The sequence below is a fragment of the Stegostoma tigrinum genome, chromosome 31 (genome assembly GCF_030684315.1).
Source record: "Stegostoma tigrinum isolate sSteTig4 chromosome 31, sSteTig4.hap1, whole genome shotgun sequence".
In the NCBI taxonomy this organism is placed as follows: domain Eukaryota; kingdom Metazoa; phylum Chordata; class Chondrichthyes; order Orectolobiformes; family Stegostomatidae; genus Stegostoma; species Stegostoma tigrinum.
Window position 1 is genome coordinate 40,367,469 of NC_081384.1, and position 14,826 is coordinate 40,382,294.

Below are 14,826 nucleotides of genomic sequence, written 5' to 3' on the forward strand. Positions count from 1 at the left end.
AACACTCCCTAATCTCCCACATCCAACAGGAAGAGCACCTCACTTTACTAAAGGCAATCTTTGCACCTTAATGATCCACAGACCCAGAAAATAGCACAGTCTTAGTGCTCCAAAAAACACTGCTCCAGGCTTACTTAGTATCTATGTTTTTACATTTTTAAAGTTTAATCAAGAGTCAGGTCTCAATAAAAACATATAATTATAAAATAAACCACTCTACTCACTATTGTAGATTTACAAAAATAACAGTAAGGTCATGCTTTAAAACTAGCTACTTAACTGCTCCCTTGCTGTGAGCACTCCCACACAGGTTTCTCCAGGTCAGCTGTGACTTTAGCTGTTTGTTTATTTTTCTTAGAACAAATCTGATGTCCTGAGATACTTGAAACCATACAGCAAAGCAGTAACTGTGCAGGTCACTGCTGGGTCAGACAACAGTGTGGGTTTCTTTCTCCACTTGAATCACTTCCTATATGGTCTCCACCTTTGTCTGTCTTCCTCCTTTTTAAAAGTGCCACTGTTTTGATCTTTCTTTTTCCCAAACGGTAATGTAAAATCAGACCCTGAATTGCCCCAGACACCTGCCAAAGGATGATTAACCAGGTTTATCTAATAGCATAATGTACCAAACCTCCCTGTGTACTGTGGTGCCAGGGAAACATACTGAGAGCAACTAGAGGCCGTCTTCCAGAAGATATAGTCAGCTGACCTTGGAGTCAATCTCACAAACAGCAAGTTTGCTAAGACCTAAGGGACCTGCCCAAGATACACATTGGGTCAAAAATCTAGGACTAATGTCCTTGGAGTTTTGAAGGACGGGGTGGGGGAGGGGTATCTAATAGAAGCCTATAAAATTCCAACAAGACTAGACAGGGTAAATGCAGGAAGGGTGCTCCTGATCACGAGAGGGTACAGAACCAGGAGTCACAGTGCGAGGATGAGCCATGTAGGACTGAGATAGCAGAAATTTCTTCACCTAGACAGTAAGGCTGTGGAATTCTCTGCCACAGAAAGTAGTTGAGGCCAAAATATTGAATGTTTTCACGATGGCATTAGATATAGTTTGTAGGAGTAAAGGGATAAAAAGGTTTGAGGATGAAGTGGGAGCGGGGTACCTGAGTTGGATGATCAATCATAAACATATTAATGGTGCAGCAAGCTCAAAGTTCCAAATAGCTTACACCTGCTTCTATTTACTATGTTTCTATGTACTGCCCAGTGCTGCAATCTGAAGCACAGCTCCCATTCCCACCACAAAACCAGAAATCATGAATGTATGGATTCTATCAAAAGATCATTCTAAACTTCAAGACACCACTGACAGTAATACTGCAGAAGAAAAGGCATATAAGCATTGATTGAGAAATGCCAAACAATTTTGAAAAGGCGAAGACCATATTAGATTATATTAGATTAGATTAGATTCCCTACAGTGTGGAAACAGGTCCTTCGGCCCAACAAGTCACACCGCCCCTTGGACCATCCCACCCAGAACCATCCCTCTATAACCTACATACCCCTGAACATTACGGGCAATTTAGCATGGCCAATCCACCTAGCCTGCACATCTTTGGACTGTGGGAGGAAACCAGAGCACCCGGAGGAAACCCACGCAGATACAGGGAGAACGTGCAAACTCCGCACAGGCAGTTACCCGAGGCTGGAATCGAACCTGGGTCCCTGGTGCTGTGAGGCTGCAGTGCTAACCACTGAGCCACCCTTATTAGTAAGGGAGTCTCTGTCTACAGCTCCAAACTTTAACCAAACATTGGAAGTAGTTACAAATGAGTGACATTGGGATAGGGGCTATCCTCCATTTGGGTAAATAAATCCTGAATAGATAGACCAATCGGGTATTTCTCCAAAAAGCTAGAGGAGCATCATACATGGTGCTCTACAGGAGAGAAGGAAACCACTGGTGTATTACTGGCTTTCAAACAGTTGGAGATAAGACTGAAATGGGCACAGAGGAACCAGGATCGATACTTAACTATTACTTTTGTGGATAAATTTAAGATTTGCAGAAGAAAGGGACCGCGGTGCACTGGTTCATAGTTCATTGAAAGTGGAGTCGCAGGTAGATAGGATAGTGAAGAAGGAAATTGGTATGCTTGCCTTTATTGGTCAGTGCATTGAGTATCGGAGTTGGGAGGACATTGGTGAGACCACTATTGCAATATTGCATTCGATCCTGGTCTCCCTGCTACAGGAAGGATTTTGTGAAACTTGTAAGGGTTCAGAACAGATTTACAAGGATGTTGCCAGCATTGGAGGGTTTGAAGGGAGAGGCTGAATAGGCTGGGGCTATTTTCTCTGGAGTGTTGGAAGCTGAGGGGTGACCTTATAGAGGTTTATAAAATCATGGGAAGGCATGGATAGGGTAAATAGACAAGGTCTTTTCCCTGGGGTGGGGGACTCCAAAACAAAGGGGCATATATTTAAGGTGAGAGGGTCAAGATTTAAAAAGGGACCTAACAGGCAACCTTTTCATGCAGAGGGTGGTGTGTGTTCGGAATGAGCTGCCAGAGGAAGTGGTGGAGGCTGGTACAATTACAACTTTAAAAGGCATCTAGATGGGTACATGGATAGGAAGGCATTTGAGGGATATGGGCCAAATGCTGGAAAATGGAACCAGATTAATTTAGAATATCTGGTCGGCATGGACGAGTTAGACTGGAGGGTCTGTTTCTGTGCTGTACATCTGTATGACTCGATATACAATCTCAGGTTATTCTGTTTGTTCTTTAAACAGTGGCACCTAAAAATCATTCACATTGCAGGGAAATTGAACAAATTGCAAACACATTGTCCAGAACCTAAAACATCCAATTAGGGTAATATTGACCAAGGCAAAGTGAATGAATACGTGTGTGGACATGTTGGATGTTCTATGTCACTAATTCTTCTTAATGCTGTTTAACAAAATCAGAATGGATCATCCTGCTGGGGAAGAGTCACAGCAATAGATTGAAGCAGAGATTTTTTTTGTTTTAAAGAGAATTTCTACAGACAAAAGAATGCAGATGTAATTGCAGTGACTGTCAGACAAAGTCCTGTGTGGGACCCATGAAATGTTACACCTATGGGGGAGAGACGGGGAAAGAGAGGGAGATGTAACAGGAAGAGATAACAATAGGCCTATCTCTCCCCTCTCAGCATAAAGCTACCTCTTGCAGCCATCTTATTGTGCTTTGCCCCTCCAGGATTACTACGAAAAAAGTAAAATATAAGTTAAAAACTGACTGGGAACTTGGTCTGTGTGCGCCAGTGGGTGAAGTTGTGGTAGTGAACTCAGACTCATGTGCGAGCATGAGAATGCTAGTCCACTGAGAAGGCCACTGTGAAAGAAACAATCATTAGTCTGCACCGAGAGCTACAGGCCAACCAGCCCGCAAACCAATTACAGGTAGCAGGACTATCTCACTGACTGTTCCCAGCCAATCACCACCAAAGGAAGCAGGACTAAAGAATTTCAACTAATTGCAAAACCAAAAATCCTAGGGTTCAACTAGCAATGTTTGACAATCTACTCTTCATGGAAAACCCTAATGAATCAGATTCATTTCTCTTTTAACTTTAGTCTTTGTTTGGGCTCAGTTCTTATTGTTAACCTATGTTTGAGAATTACATCATTCTTTCTTTTCATGTTTAATAATTAATAAACTTGCTCTCCAGTGAACTGAAAAATAGCCTGGTTAAATCTGTTCCTTTCAAAGCATCAATTCATTTGGTCCAGTAGAAAAGTATCTGCAAGGGAGAAATCCTTTATAAATTGATGCAACCAACCAATGGGGGGGATGAAAAACGAAATTCATCCCTCCTCACTGAGGAACTTCATGATTTTAGCTCTTTATCTAGAACCATAATAATTTGAGGAACCTCACCTTGGGATCTGGTCATAACATCACACAAAGGAACAAAGAACAAAGAAAATTACAGCTCAGGAACAGGGCCTTCGGCCCTCCAAGCCTGCGCCGATCCAGATCCTCTATCTAAACCTGTCGCCTATTTTCCAAGGATCTGTATCCCTCTGCTCCCTGCCCAATCATGTATCTGCCTAGATGCATCTTAAAAGATGCTATCGTGTCCACCTCTACCACCTCCGCTGGCAACGTGTTCCAGGCACCCACTACCCTCTGCGTAAAGAACTTTACACGCATATCTCCCTTAAATGTTTTCCTTCTCACCCTGAAATCATGACCCCTAGTGATTGAGTCCCCCACTCTAGGAAAAAGCTTCTTGCTATCCTGTCCACACTTCTCATGATTTTGTAGACCTCAATCAGGTTCCCCCCACAACCTCTGTCTTTCTAATGTAAATAATCCTAATCTACTCAACCTCTCTTCATAGCTAGCACCCTCCGTACCAGGCAACATCCTGGTGAACCTCCTCTGCACCCTCTCCAAAGCATCCACATCCTTTTGGTAATGTGGTGACCTGAAATGTACGCAGTATTCTAAATGTGGTCGAACCAAAGTTCTATACATCTGTAACATGACCTGCCAGGTGTTGTACTCAATACCCTGTCTGATGATTGAAAGTATGCCATATGTCTTTTGACCGCCTGCATTGCCACCTTCAATGTATAATGGACCTGAACACCCAGATCTCCCTGTGCATCAATTTTCCCAGGGCTTTTCCATTTACCGTACATTTGCTCTTGAATTGGATCTTCCAAAATGCATCACCTCGCATTTGCCTGGATTGACTCCATCTGCCATTTCTCTGCCCAACTCTCCAATCTATCTATATTCTGCAGCATTCTCCGACAGTCCCCTTCACTATCTGCTACTCCACCAATCTTACTGTCATCTGCGAACTTGCTAATTAGACTATCTATACCTTCCTCCAGATCATTTATGTATATCACAAACAAACGTGGTCCCAACACAGATCCCTGTGGAACACCACTGGTCACAGTTCTCCATTTTGAGAAACTCCCTTCCACCACAACACACTGTCTCCTGTTGCCCAGTCAGTTCTCTATCCATCTAGCTAGCACACTCTGGACCCCATGCGACTTCACTTTCTCCTCAGTCTACCATGGGGAAACTTATTAAATACTTTATTGACGTCCATGTATATGACATCTACAGCCCTTCCCTCGTCTACTAACTTTGTCACTTCCCCAAAGAATTCTATTAAGTTGGTAAGACATGATCTTCCCTGCACAAAACCATGTTGTCTATCACTAATAAGCTCATTTTCTTCCAAATGTAAATAGATCCTATTCCTCAGTGTCTTCTCCAGCAACTTCTCCACCACTGATGTCAGGCTCACCAGTCTATAATTAACTGGATTATCCTTACTATCCTTCTTAAATAAAGGGACAACATTAGTAAATCTCCAGTCCTCTGGGACCTCACTCATGCTCAAGGATGCTGCAAAGATAGCTGTTAAGGCCACAACTATTTCCTCCCTCACTTCCCTCAGTAAGCTGGGATAGATCCCATCCAGACCTGGGGACTTGTCCACCCTAATGCCTTTTAGAATACCCAACACTTCCCCCCTCCTTATGCCGATTTGGCTGAGAGTAATCAAACATCTATCCCTAACCTCAACATCCTTCACGTCCCTCTCCTCAGTGAATACCAATGCAAAGTACTCATTAAGAATCTCACTCATTTTCTTTGCCTCCTCACATAACTTCCCTCCTTTGTCCTTGAGTGGGCCAACCCTTTCTCTAGTTACTTTCTTGATGCTTGTGTATGAATAAAAGGCTTTGGGATTTTCCTTAACCCTGTTTGCTCGAGATTTTCATGACCCATTTTAGCCCTCTTAATTCCACGTTTGGTCCTGCTTTCCCAATATTCTTACAAAGCTTCATCTGTTTGCAATCGCCTAGACCTTATGTATGCTTCCTTTTTCCCCTTTGCTAGTCTCACAATTTCACCTGTCATCCATGGTTCCCTGATCTTGCCATCTCTGTCCCTCATTTTCAAGGGACATGTCTGCCCTGCATTCTAATCAACCTCTCTTTAAAAGCCTCCCACAGCTGCTCCCAATCTACATTCCCCAGCTCCTGATGAATTTTGCTACAGTTGGCGTTCCCCCAATTTAGCATCTTCCTTTAGGACCACTCTCAACTTTGTCGGTGAGTCTTCTAAAACTTATGAAATTGTGATCAATATTCCCAAAGTAATCCCCTACTGCAATTTCAACCACCTGGCTGGGCTCATTCCCCAACACCAGGTCCAGTATGGCGCCTTCCCAAGTTGGACTATTTACATACTGCTCTAGAAAACCCTCCTGGATGCTGCTTACAAATTCTGCTCCATCTAAACCCCTCAAACTAAGTGAATCCCAGTCAATGTTGGGAAAGTTAAAATCTCCCATCACCACCACCCTGTTGCTCCTACATCTTTCCATAATCTGTTGACATATTTGTACCTCTATCTCAAGCTCGCTGTTGGGAGGCCTGTTGTACAGTCCCAACATTGTTACTGCACCCTTCCTATTTCTGAATTCTGCCCATATTGCCTCACTGCTCGAGTCCTCCACAGCGCCCTCCTTCAGCACAGCTGTCATGTCTTCTTTGACCAGCAATGCAACTCCTCCACCCCTTTTACCTCCCACTCTATCTCGCCCAAAGCCTCTATATCCTGGGATATTTAGTTGTAAATCTTGTCCTTCCCTCAGCCAAGTCTCAGTGATAGCATACTCCCAGGTACTAATCCAAGCCCTAAGTTCATCTGCCTTACCCACTACACTTCTCACATTAAAACAAATGCTCCTCAGACCACCTGTCCCTTTGTGTCCATCATCTGCTCTCTGCTTACTCTTCCCCTTAGTCACATTGACTTCATTATCTAATTCCTTACAGGTTTTAGTTACTACCTCCTTACTGTCCACCATCCTCCCTATTTGGTTCCCATCACACTTCCACAAAAGGAGATAAGAAAACTATTGCACTCTGAATAAAATTGGAGATTTCAAAACTATGATAGAATTTAGTGGTAAAGGAATTAGGATCTGGAGCAAAGGCAGAGAAATTGAATTACGGTAAAGATTGGTTCAAGATCCTGTTCATATTTCCATCCCTTTGTAATTGAGTTTCTGTTGATGTTTTGAAAGGTTGTGAGAACATGGGTGGTCTAGCTGCCAACAGGCAATTAGGGTAGGGCTGGTGAGGAGTGACAGGCAAACTGCCACAATTTGAAGCCTGCACCCCTATACAACAGCTGGTCTGTTTCTACAAAGTTTTCAGAACCAGTGGCCATACCCAGGAGTGCAGGGGGCACTAGATTGGTCATGCATGGTTTGGGTACCATAAACTGCCACAATATATAATGATCTGTAGGCCCCAAAGGACTCCCACATTGATCTGACAACCTATAGATGGGCACTGCTGGGCACACATGCCCACATTGTATAGTCTTTGGTCACTGGGCACACATCTTGGATTGGTAATATCCTGATGAGGGTGTCCCTGCCGAAAGGAACGCTATTTGAGGTAGGATCAAGCTAGCGTGTTTGACCCTCCACTTGCACTGAACTCAGCATTTCCAACAAACCAGAAGCAGCATCCTGGTGTTGGAGATGGTCCAGGAGCTTCTAGAACCATCCAGCCTGCCTGTTTTCACTGCATGGATCTGTTTATATGTTGTGAGTAGCCTTTTGTAAAAGAAAAAAACTCTTGCTTTTGTTTGGGCGCTTGGCCCTTCGCTTCCCATCTGTTTGCTACATTCATGGGAGCAGCGTATAAGAACCCCGTTAGATCCGAGCCTGCAGTCTAACCAAGGGCAGTTCCTGCTTTTCTCGGTGTAATCGAGCCCAGCCCGTAATAGACACTTATCTAATACTTGGCACAGCTCAGTACTGAACACACCCACTTTCGCTGCTGTCTCTCTCTCTCTCTGACAGACAAGGCCTGCCTGCACTGCCCAAGTGATCCGCTCCCACAGAGAAGCCGCTTCATGTCTCAAACTGAACCGGAGCTTACACAGTGAGTACTGCCATCGCCAGCTTCCCCCAGGCTGTTTGTAGCTGGCATGTAGGATTGGGAAATTCAGTGCCTAGACTGCTGCAACACGCTGCTCTAGCTCAGTCCTCGCAGAGGTGACTCAGACACGCCGAGCGTGTGCCAGCCCAAGATAGAAAAGCTGCTCGATCCTGCAGCTGGACATTGATGCCTGGGGGGTTTTGGAAGCGTCATGGTGTCCTGAGAAACACAGCCTGTTGACACAGAGAGACATGTCTAACAGTCTGTACCCAAAGAATGTCAGCAGCTAACCTCGCCGCTCAGTCATGTGGCCCTGACGGGGCCCCCGACATTGCTCTCAAACGTCAGGCAGACAAGAGCTTCACACAGGGAGCAAACCGGCCAGGTACAGGTAGCAAGCAGAGGGGAAAGTAGGATTCATGGACTCGTATCCCAGTGAGGGTCAGTGTGTGTGGGACTGTACCCCAGTGAGAATCAGGGCATGTGGGGACTATACCCCAGTGAGGGTCAGTGTGTGTGGGACTGTACTTAAGAAGGGTAACTACGATGGTATAAGGCATGAGTTGGCTATGATGGAGTGGGGAATGATATTGAAAGGAATAACGTTGGATCGACAATGGCAAACATACAAAGAGTGAATGGATAAACTACGAAAATTGCTTATTCCTGTCTGACATAAAAATGAAAGAGAACAATGGCCAAACCATGTCTTATGAGGGAAGTTAGATGTGATATTAGATGCAAAAGAGGTACACAAAATGAGCAATAAAAAGAGACCTGAGTATTGGGAACATTTTAGAAATCAGCAACAAAGCAGCAAGGGATTGATTAAGAGAAGACTGGTACAGCATGGGAAGGATGTTCCCGATAGTGCATTAGCCCAGAACCGAGAATCATAGTTTAAGGCTATGGGCTAAATCTTAGGGAACTGAAATGAAGAAAATATTCCTCACCAGAGAGTTGTGAGTCTGTCAAATGCAGTACTACTAAAAAGTGGTTGAGGCCAAAATGTTGTTTATTGAAAAGGAACATAGACATAGCTATTGTGGTTAAATGGATAAAGGGATTTGGGGGATGGGGGTGAAGGCAGGATTAGGGTATTGAGCATGATGATCAGCAATGATCATATTGAGTTGCAGATTAGGCCGGAGTAGTTGAATAACTTAGTCCTGCTACTGCCTTCTGTGTTGCTGTGTTTCTTTCTATGTGAGAATTGCATATGTGTGTGGGACCCTGACCACAGTGAGAATCAGTGTGTGTGTGTGGGACCCTTACCCTAGTGAGAATCAGTGTGTGTGTGTGGGACCCTGACCCAAGTGAGAGTCAGTGTGTGTGGGACATTTACTCTGGTGAGAATCAGTGTGTGTGTGTGTGGAACCTATATCCCAGTGAGAGTCAAGCTTTTGTGCTCCTGAGATGCTGCTTGGCCTGCTGTGTTCATCCAGCTTCACACTTTGTTATCTTGGATTCTGCAGCATCTGCAGTTCTCATTATCTCCCAGTGAGAATCAGTTTGTATGGAATCCTACAGTAAGAAGAGTCAGTTTGTGCAGGGCCTTTGCCTAAATGAGAGTCAGTATAGGAGACCTGTATCGCAGTGAAAGTCAGTATGTAAGGGACCATTGCCGGAGTTAGAGTTACAGAACAGTACAGCACTAGAACAGGCCCTTCAGCCAAACACCTCAATGCCAACATGATGCCTTTTTAAACTAATCCTGTCTGCCTGCATGTGGTCTGTATCTCTATTCCCTGCCTGTTCATGTGTCAGTCTAAATGTTTCTGAAATGTTGCTATTGTCTCTGCTTCTACCAGCTCTCCTGGCAGCACACCCCAGGCACCTACCACCCTCTGTGAAAAACTTGCCTCACACATTTCCTTTAACTTTTTCCCCCGCTTACCTTAAACCTATGCAGCCTAGTATTGATATTTCCACCCTGGGAAAAGGCTCCAATTAACCATTCTATCCATGCCCCCCATAATTTTAAAAACTCTATCATGTCCCCGATAGTGAGAGGTGGCAAATGGAGTTTAATGCGGACAAGTGTGAGGTAATGCACTTTGGTAGGAGTAACCGGAAGGCAAAGTACTGGGCTAATGGTAAGATTCTAAGTAGTGTAGATGAGCAGAGAGATCTCGGTGTCCATGTACACAAATCCTTGAAAGTTGCCACCCAGGGTGACAGGGCTGTTAAGAAGGCATACAGTGTTTTAGCTTTTATTAATAGAGGGATCGAGTTCTGGAACCAAGAGGCTATGGTGAAGCTGTACAAAACTCTGGTGCGTCCGCACTTGGAGTATTGTGTACAGTTCTGGTCACCGCCTTATAAGAAGGATGTGGAAGCTTTGGAAAGGGTGCAGAGGAGATTTACTAGGATGTTGCCTGGTATGGAGGGAAGGTCTTATGTGGAAAGGCTGAGGGACTTGAGGCTGTTTTCATTGGAGAGAAGAAGGTCGAGAGGTGACTTAATTGAAACATATAAAATAATCAGAGGGTTAGATAGGTTGGATAGGGAGAGCCTTTTTCCTAGGATGGTGACAGTGAGCACGAGGGGGCATAGCTTTAAATTGAGGGGTGAAAGATATAGGACAGATGTCAGAGGTAGTTTCTTTACTCAGAGAGTAGTAAGGGAATGGAACGCTTTGCCTGCAACGGTAGTAGATTCGCCAACTTTAGGCACATTTAAGTCGTCATTGGATAAGCATATGGACGTACATGGAATAGTGTAGGTTAGATGGGCTTGAGATTGGTATGACAGGTCGGCACAACATCGAGGGCCGAAGGGCCTGTACTGTGCTGTAATGTTCAATGTTCTATGTTCTATGTCACCCCTCAGCCTCCGATGCTGTAATGAAAACAATCCAAGTTTATCTAAACTCTCCTAATAGCTTAACACTCTCTAATCCAGGCAATGTCCTGGTTCCTAAAATGCTGCTTGGTCTGCTGTGTTCATCCAGCTCCACACTTTGTTATCTCAGATTCTCCAGCATCTGCAGTTCCCGTTTTCTCTGATCACAATGTCCTGGTAAACCTGTTTTACCTTCCTCTTCAACGACCCTATTGCCTTCTTATTATTCTGATGACCAGAACTGCACGCAATACTGAAAATGTGGCCTAACTAAAGTCTTATACATCTGCAACATTACTTGCCAACGTTTATACTCAATGCTACAAACAATGAAAGCAAGCATGCCACTTTATCTATTTGTGTTGCCATTACAAGCCCATACGGGGCAGCACGGTAGCTCAGTGGTTAGCATTGCTGCCACACAGCACCAGGGAGCCGGCTTCAATTATGAAGTTTACACATTCTCCCCGTGTCTGCGTGAGTTTCCGCTGGGTGCTCTGACTTCCTCCCAGAGTCCAAAGATGTGCAGATTAGGTAGATTGGCCATGCTAAATTGCCCGTAATGTCCAGGGATGTGTAGGTTAGGTGGTTTAGCTATGATGGACGTATATAAAATGCTATTAGGGGATTGATAAGGTAGATGTTGAATAGATGCTTCCCCTTGTGACACTGTCTCAAATAAGAGGTCATAGATATAGAGTGAGAGGAGGTCAGTTCAGAACTGAGATGGAGAGAAACAACTTCTCTTGGAGTGTTGTTAATTCATGGGGCTCACTACCAATCAACAGATTCAAGAAAGAACTAGTTTGAGTGGGGGTGAGTTGGTGTGAACTTGTTGGGCTGAATAGCCTGTTTCCGCACCATATGGATTCTGAGATTTTATTCTATGATCCCTTTGTACGTAAACCTAAGAGTTCTGCTATTTATTTCCTCTTGCTTTCCTCTTGCATTGACCCCCCAAAATGAATCACCTCATACTTGACGGAATTAAACTCCATCTGCTGTCCAACTTTCCAACTGATCTATATCCTGTTACATACTTTGATAACCTCCCTCCCTATCCATAACTCTACCTACTTTTATGTCATCTTTTCCAACTTACTAATCAGATCACCTACATTTTCATCCATATAGTTTATATAAATTATAAGCAGAGGTCCCAGGACTGATGCTTGTGGAATACCATGGTCACAGACCTCCAGTCAGAAAATCATCTCTCCACAGCTACCCTGTCTTCTGTGACCAAGGCAATTTTGTATTCAACTTACCAACCCACCGTAAATCCCACATTACTTAATCTTCTGGACCAGCCTACCATGTGGGACTTTGTCGAATGTTTTAATAAAGGCCATTGTAGACAACATGAATTGTCCGACCCTCATCAATCACCTTTGTGACATCCTCAAAAGACTCAGTCAAATTTGTGAGACAAGACCTCCCCACTCAAAGCCATGCTGACTATCCCTAATAAATCCATTTCCAAGAGAGGAATATAGGAATTAGGAGCGGGAGTAGGCAGTTCAGCCCTTCAAGCCTGCTCTGCCACATAACATGATAATAACTGATCTTATCCTGGTCTCAACTCTACACTCATGCCTGCTCCCTTTTGCTTTTTATCCCACATTTCATCCAAACATATCTATTTCTTTCTTGAATCTGTTGATTGGTAGTGAACTCCATGGAGTAACAATACTCCAAGAGAAGTAGTTTCTCCCCATCTCAGTTTTGAACCTACCTCCTCTCACTCTATATCTCTGACCTCTTGTTTGAGACAGTCCCACAAGGGGATGCATCTATTCAACATCTACCTTATCGATCCCCTAATAGCATTTTATTTACGTCCATCATACCCTCCCTCATTCTTCTGAACTCCAGCAAGTACAAGCCCAAACTATTCAACTGTTCCTCATACGACAGCCCTTTCATCCCAAGAATCAACCTTGTGAATCTCCTCTGAACTGACTCCTGTGCCATCACATTCTTTCTAGGTAAGGAGACCAAAATTTGACATAATACTCCAGGTGTGCTATCACCAATGCCTTATATAATTGTAACACTTTTATTACTGTTGTAATCCAGTCCTTTTGCAATAAATGCCAGGGTTCCCTTTGCCTTTCTTATTATATGTCTGCATATCCACTTTCTATGACTCTTGCACAAAGACACCCAGATCCTTCTGCACTGCTGTGCTGTGAATCTGCTTCTCATTTAAATAATAATTTTCCCCTTTGCTTCTCCTGCCAAAATGAACAACCTCGCACTTATCCACGTTAAATTCCATCTGCCAGGATCCGTCCCATTCTCCTATCCTATCAATATTCATCTGCAAACTGTTTATCTCCTCATCACTGCATGCTTTCCCACCTGTTTTACTATCATCTGCCAACTTTGTTATGTTTACACTTAGTCCCTCCTTGCACATCATTTACATGGGTTATAAAATACATGTAAACCCTGCCACTAAGAATGTTCTCCAATAGTTGATCTAATGCTCACTGGCCTGTGATTTCCTGGATTATCCCTGTTGTCTTTCTGAAAGAAAGGAATAACATTGGCTATTCTCTAGTCTTCTGCGACCTTGCCTATTGCTAAAGAGGATAGAAAGATCTCTGTTAAGGCCTGGGCAATGTTGACCCTTCCTTCCCTCAGTATTCTGGGATAGATCCTATCAGGCCTGGGGGACTCACCTGCCTGAAAGTTCTTCAAGACAGCCAACACCACCTCCTTTTCAATATCGACGTGGCCTAGAATATCCACATACCCTCCCTAATCTTCTGCTTGGTGAATACCGATGCGCAGCATTTATGAAGGAGTATCCACTTCCTCTGTCTCTAAATATAAATTTCCTCCTTTGTCCTTAAGTGTGCCTACCTTTTCCCTAGCTACTTTCTTGCTACTATACATGTGTAAAATATCTTAGGATTCTCCTTAATCTACTTGGCCAGGACAGGGGGCACCATGCCTCAGTGGTTGCCTCACAACACTGGGGACCTGGGTTCAATCCCACCCTTAGGCAACAGTCTGTGTGGAGTTTGCATGTTCTCCCTCAGACTGTGTGGATTTTCTGTGGGTGTACAAGTTTCTTCCCACAGTCCAAAGATGTGCAGCTTAGGTAGTTTAGTGTGGCTAAGTTGTCTAGCGATGTGCAGGCTAGATGGATTAGCCATGCGGTTACAGGGAAATGGAGTGGGATGTACTTTGGATGATTGGCATGGACTCAATGGGCCAAATGGCCTGCTCCCACACTGTACAGATTCAATGATTTTGTGACCCTTCTTTCCTGTTTCCTTTATGTTCATCAGAGACCTTGTCTGATTTCAGAGTCCTAAACTGCATATATGCTTCCTTTTTAAAAATCAACAAAACTTCCAATATCTCATGTCATCCAGGGTTCTAAGGTCTTTCCATCCTTAACTTTCATCCTTACCGGAATATACTGATCCTGAACTCTGATCGATTGGCCTTTAAAAGTCGCCCATGTCAAATATGCTTTTACCCTCAAACTGTGTTCATTAATCTGGCCCTGCCAGTTCTTTCTAATAGACGGACATGACTTAACCTCTTGCTTCTCCTTAATCACAACATGGTGTGTGTGGGGCTACCCCAGTCAAAGTCAGTGTATGTGTGGGACCCTATAGCCCAGTGAGAATCAGTGTGTGTGGAACTGAACCCCAGTGAGAGTCAGTATGTATGAGTCAGTCTCAGGATGCATCAGAGTTTGTGCAAAGTATGCCGTTTGTAATTTGGCTGTTCTGAAGTTTCTTCTTTGATTCGTCTGGCCAACCTTACCCAACATGCTGGAAAATGAAGTTTCTCTGGACATCCCAACTTCACCACATATCAACATCTCCATCTGTGTCCCTTTGCTTAGTCTGTTCAGTGCTGTGCTTTGAATATAGTCAGAGTATAGCTCAACTTCTGCGCTCTCCTGTTGAGATCTTCCAACAGAGAGCTGGGAGCTTTGGGCACCTGTTGCTGAGTCACACTTTGATTCTGTACTAGCCCATAGGGCTCAACGTCAGACTGGGTGATCCTCCCCA

General features: G+C 44.1%; 1 protein-coding gene across 5 annotated transcripts in view; it reads left to right on the forward strand.

Annotated features, from left to right (window-relative positions):
- The first annotated feature begins 7,586 nt into the window (after window positions 1–7,586).
- Window positions 7,587–14,826, forward strand: part of maptb (microtubule-associated protein tau b) — a 65,872-nt gene continuing 58,632 nt past the window's right edge. For 4 of the 5 annotated variants that reach the window (XM_048560454.2, XM_048560456.2, XM_048560458.2 and 1 more), the window contains exon 1: window positions 7,819–7,945. The gene's annotated coding sequence lies outside the window, so the exon portion shown is untranslated. Of the gene's footprint in view, window positions 7,606–7,818; window positions 7,946–14,826 lie in introns of those variants that run through there. The other variant, XM_048560455.2, reaches the window with a different exon arrangement.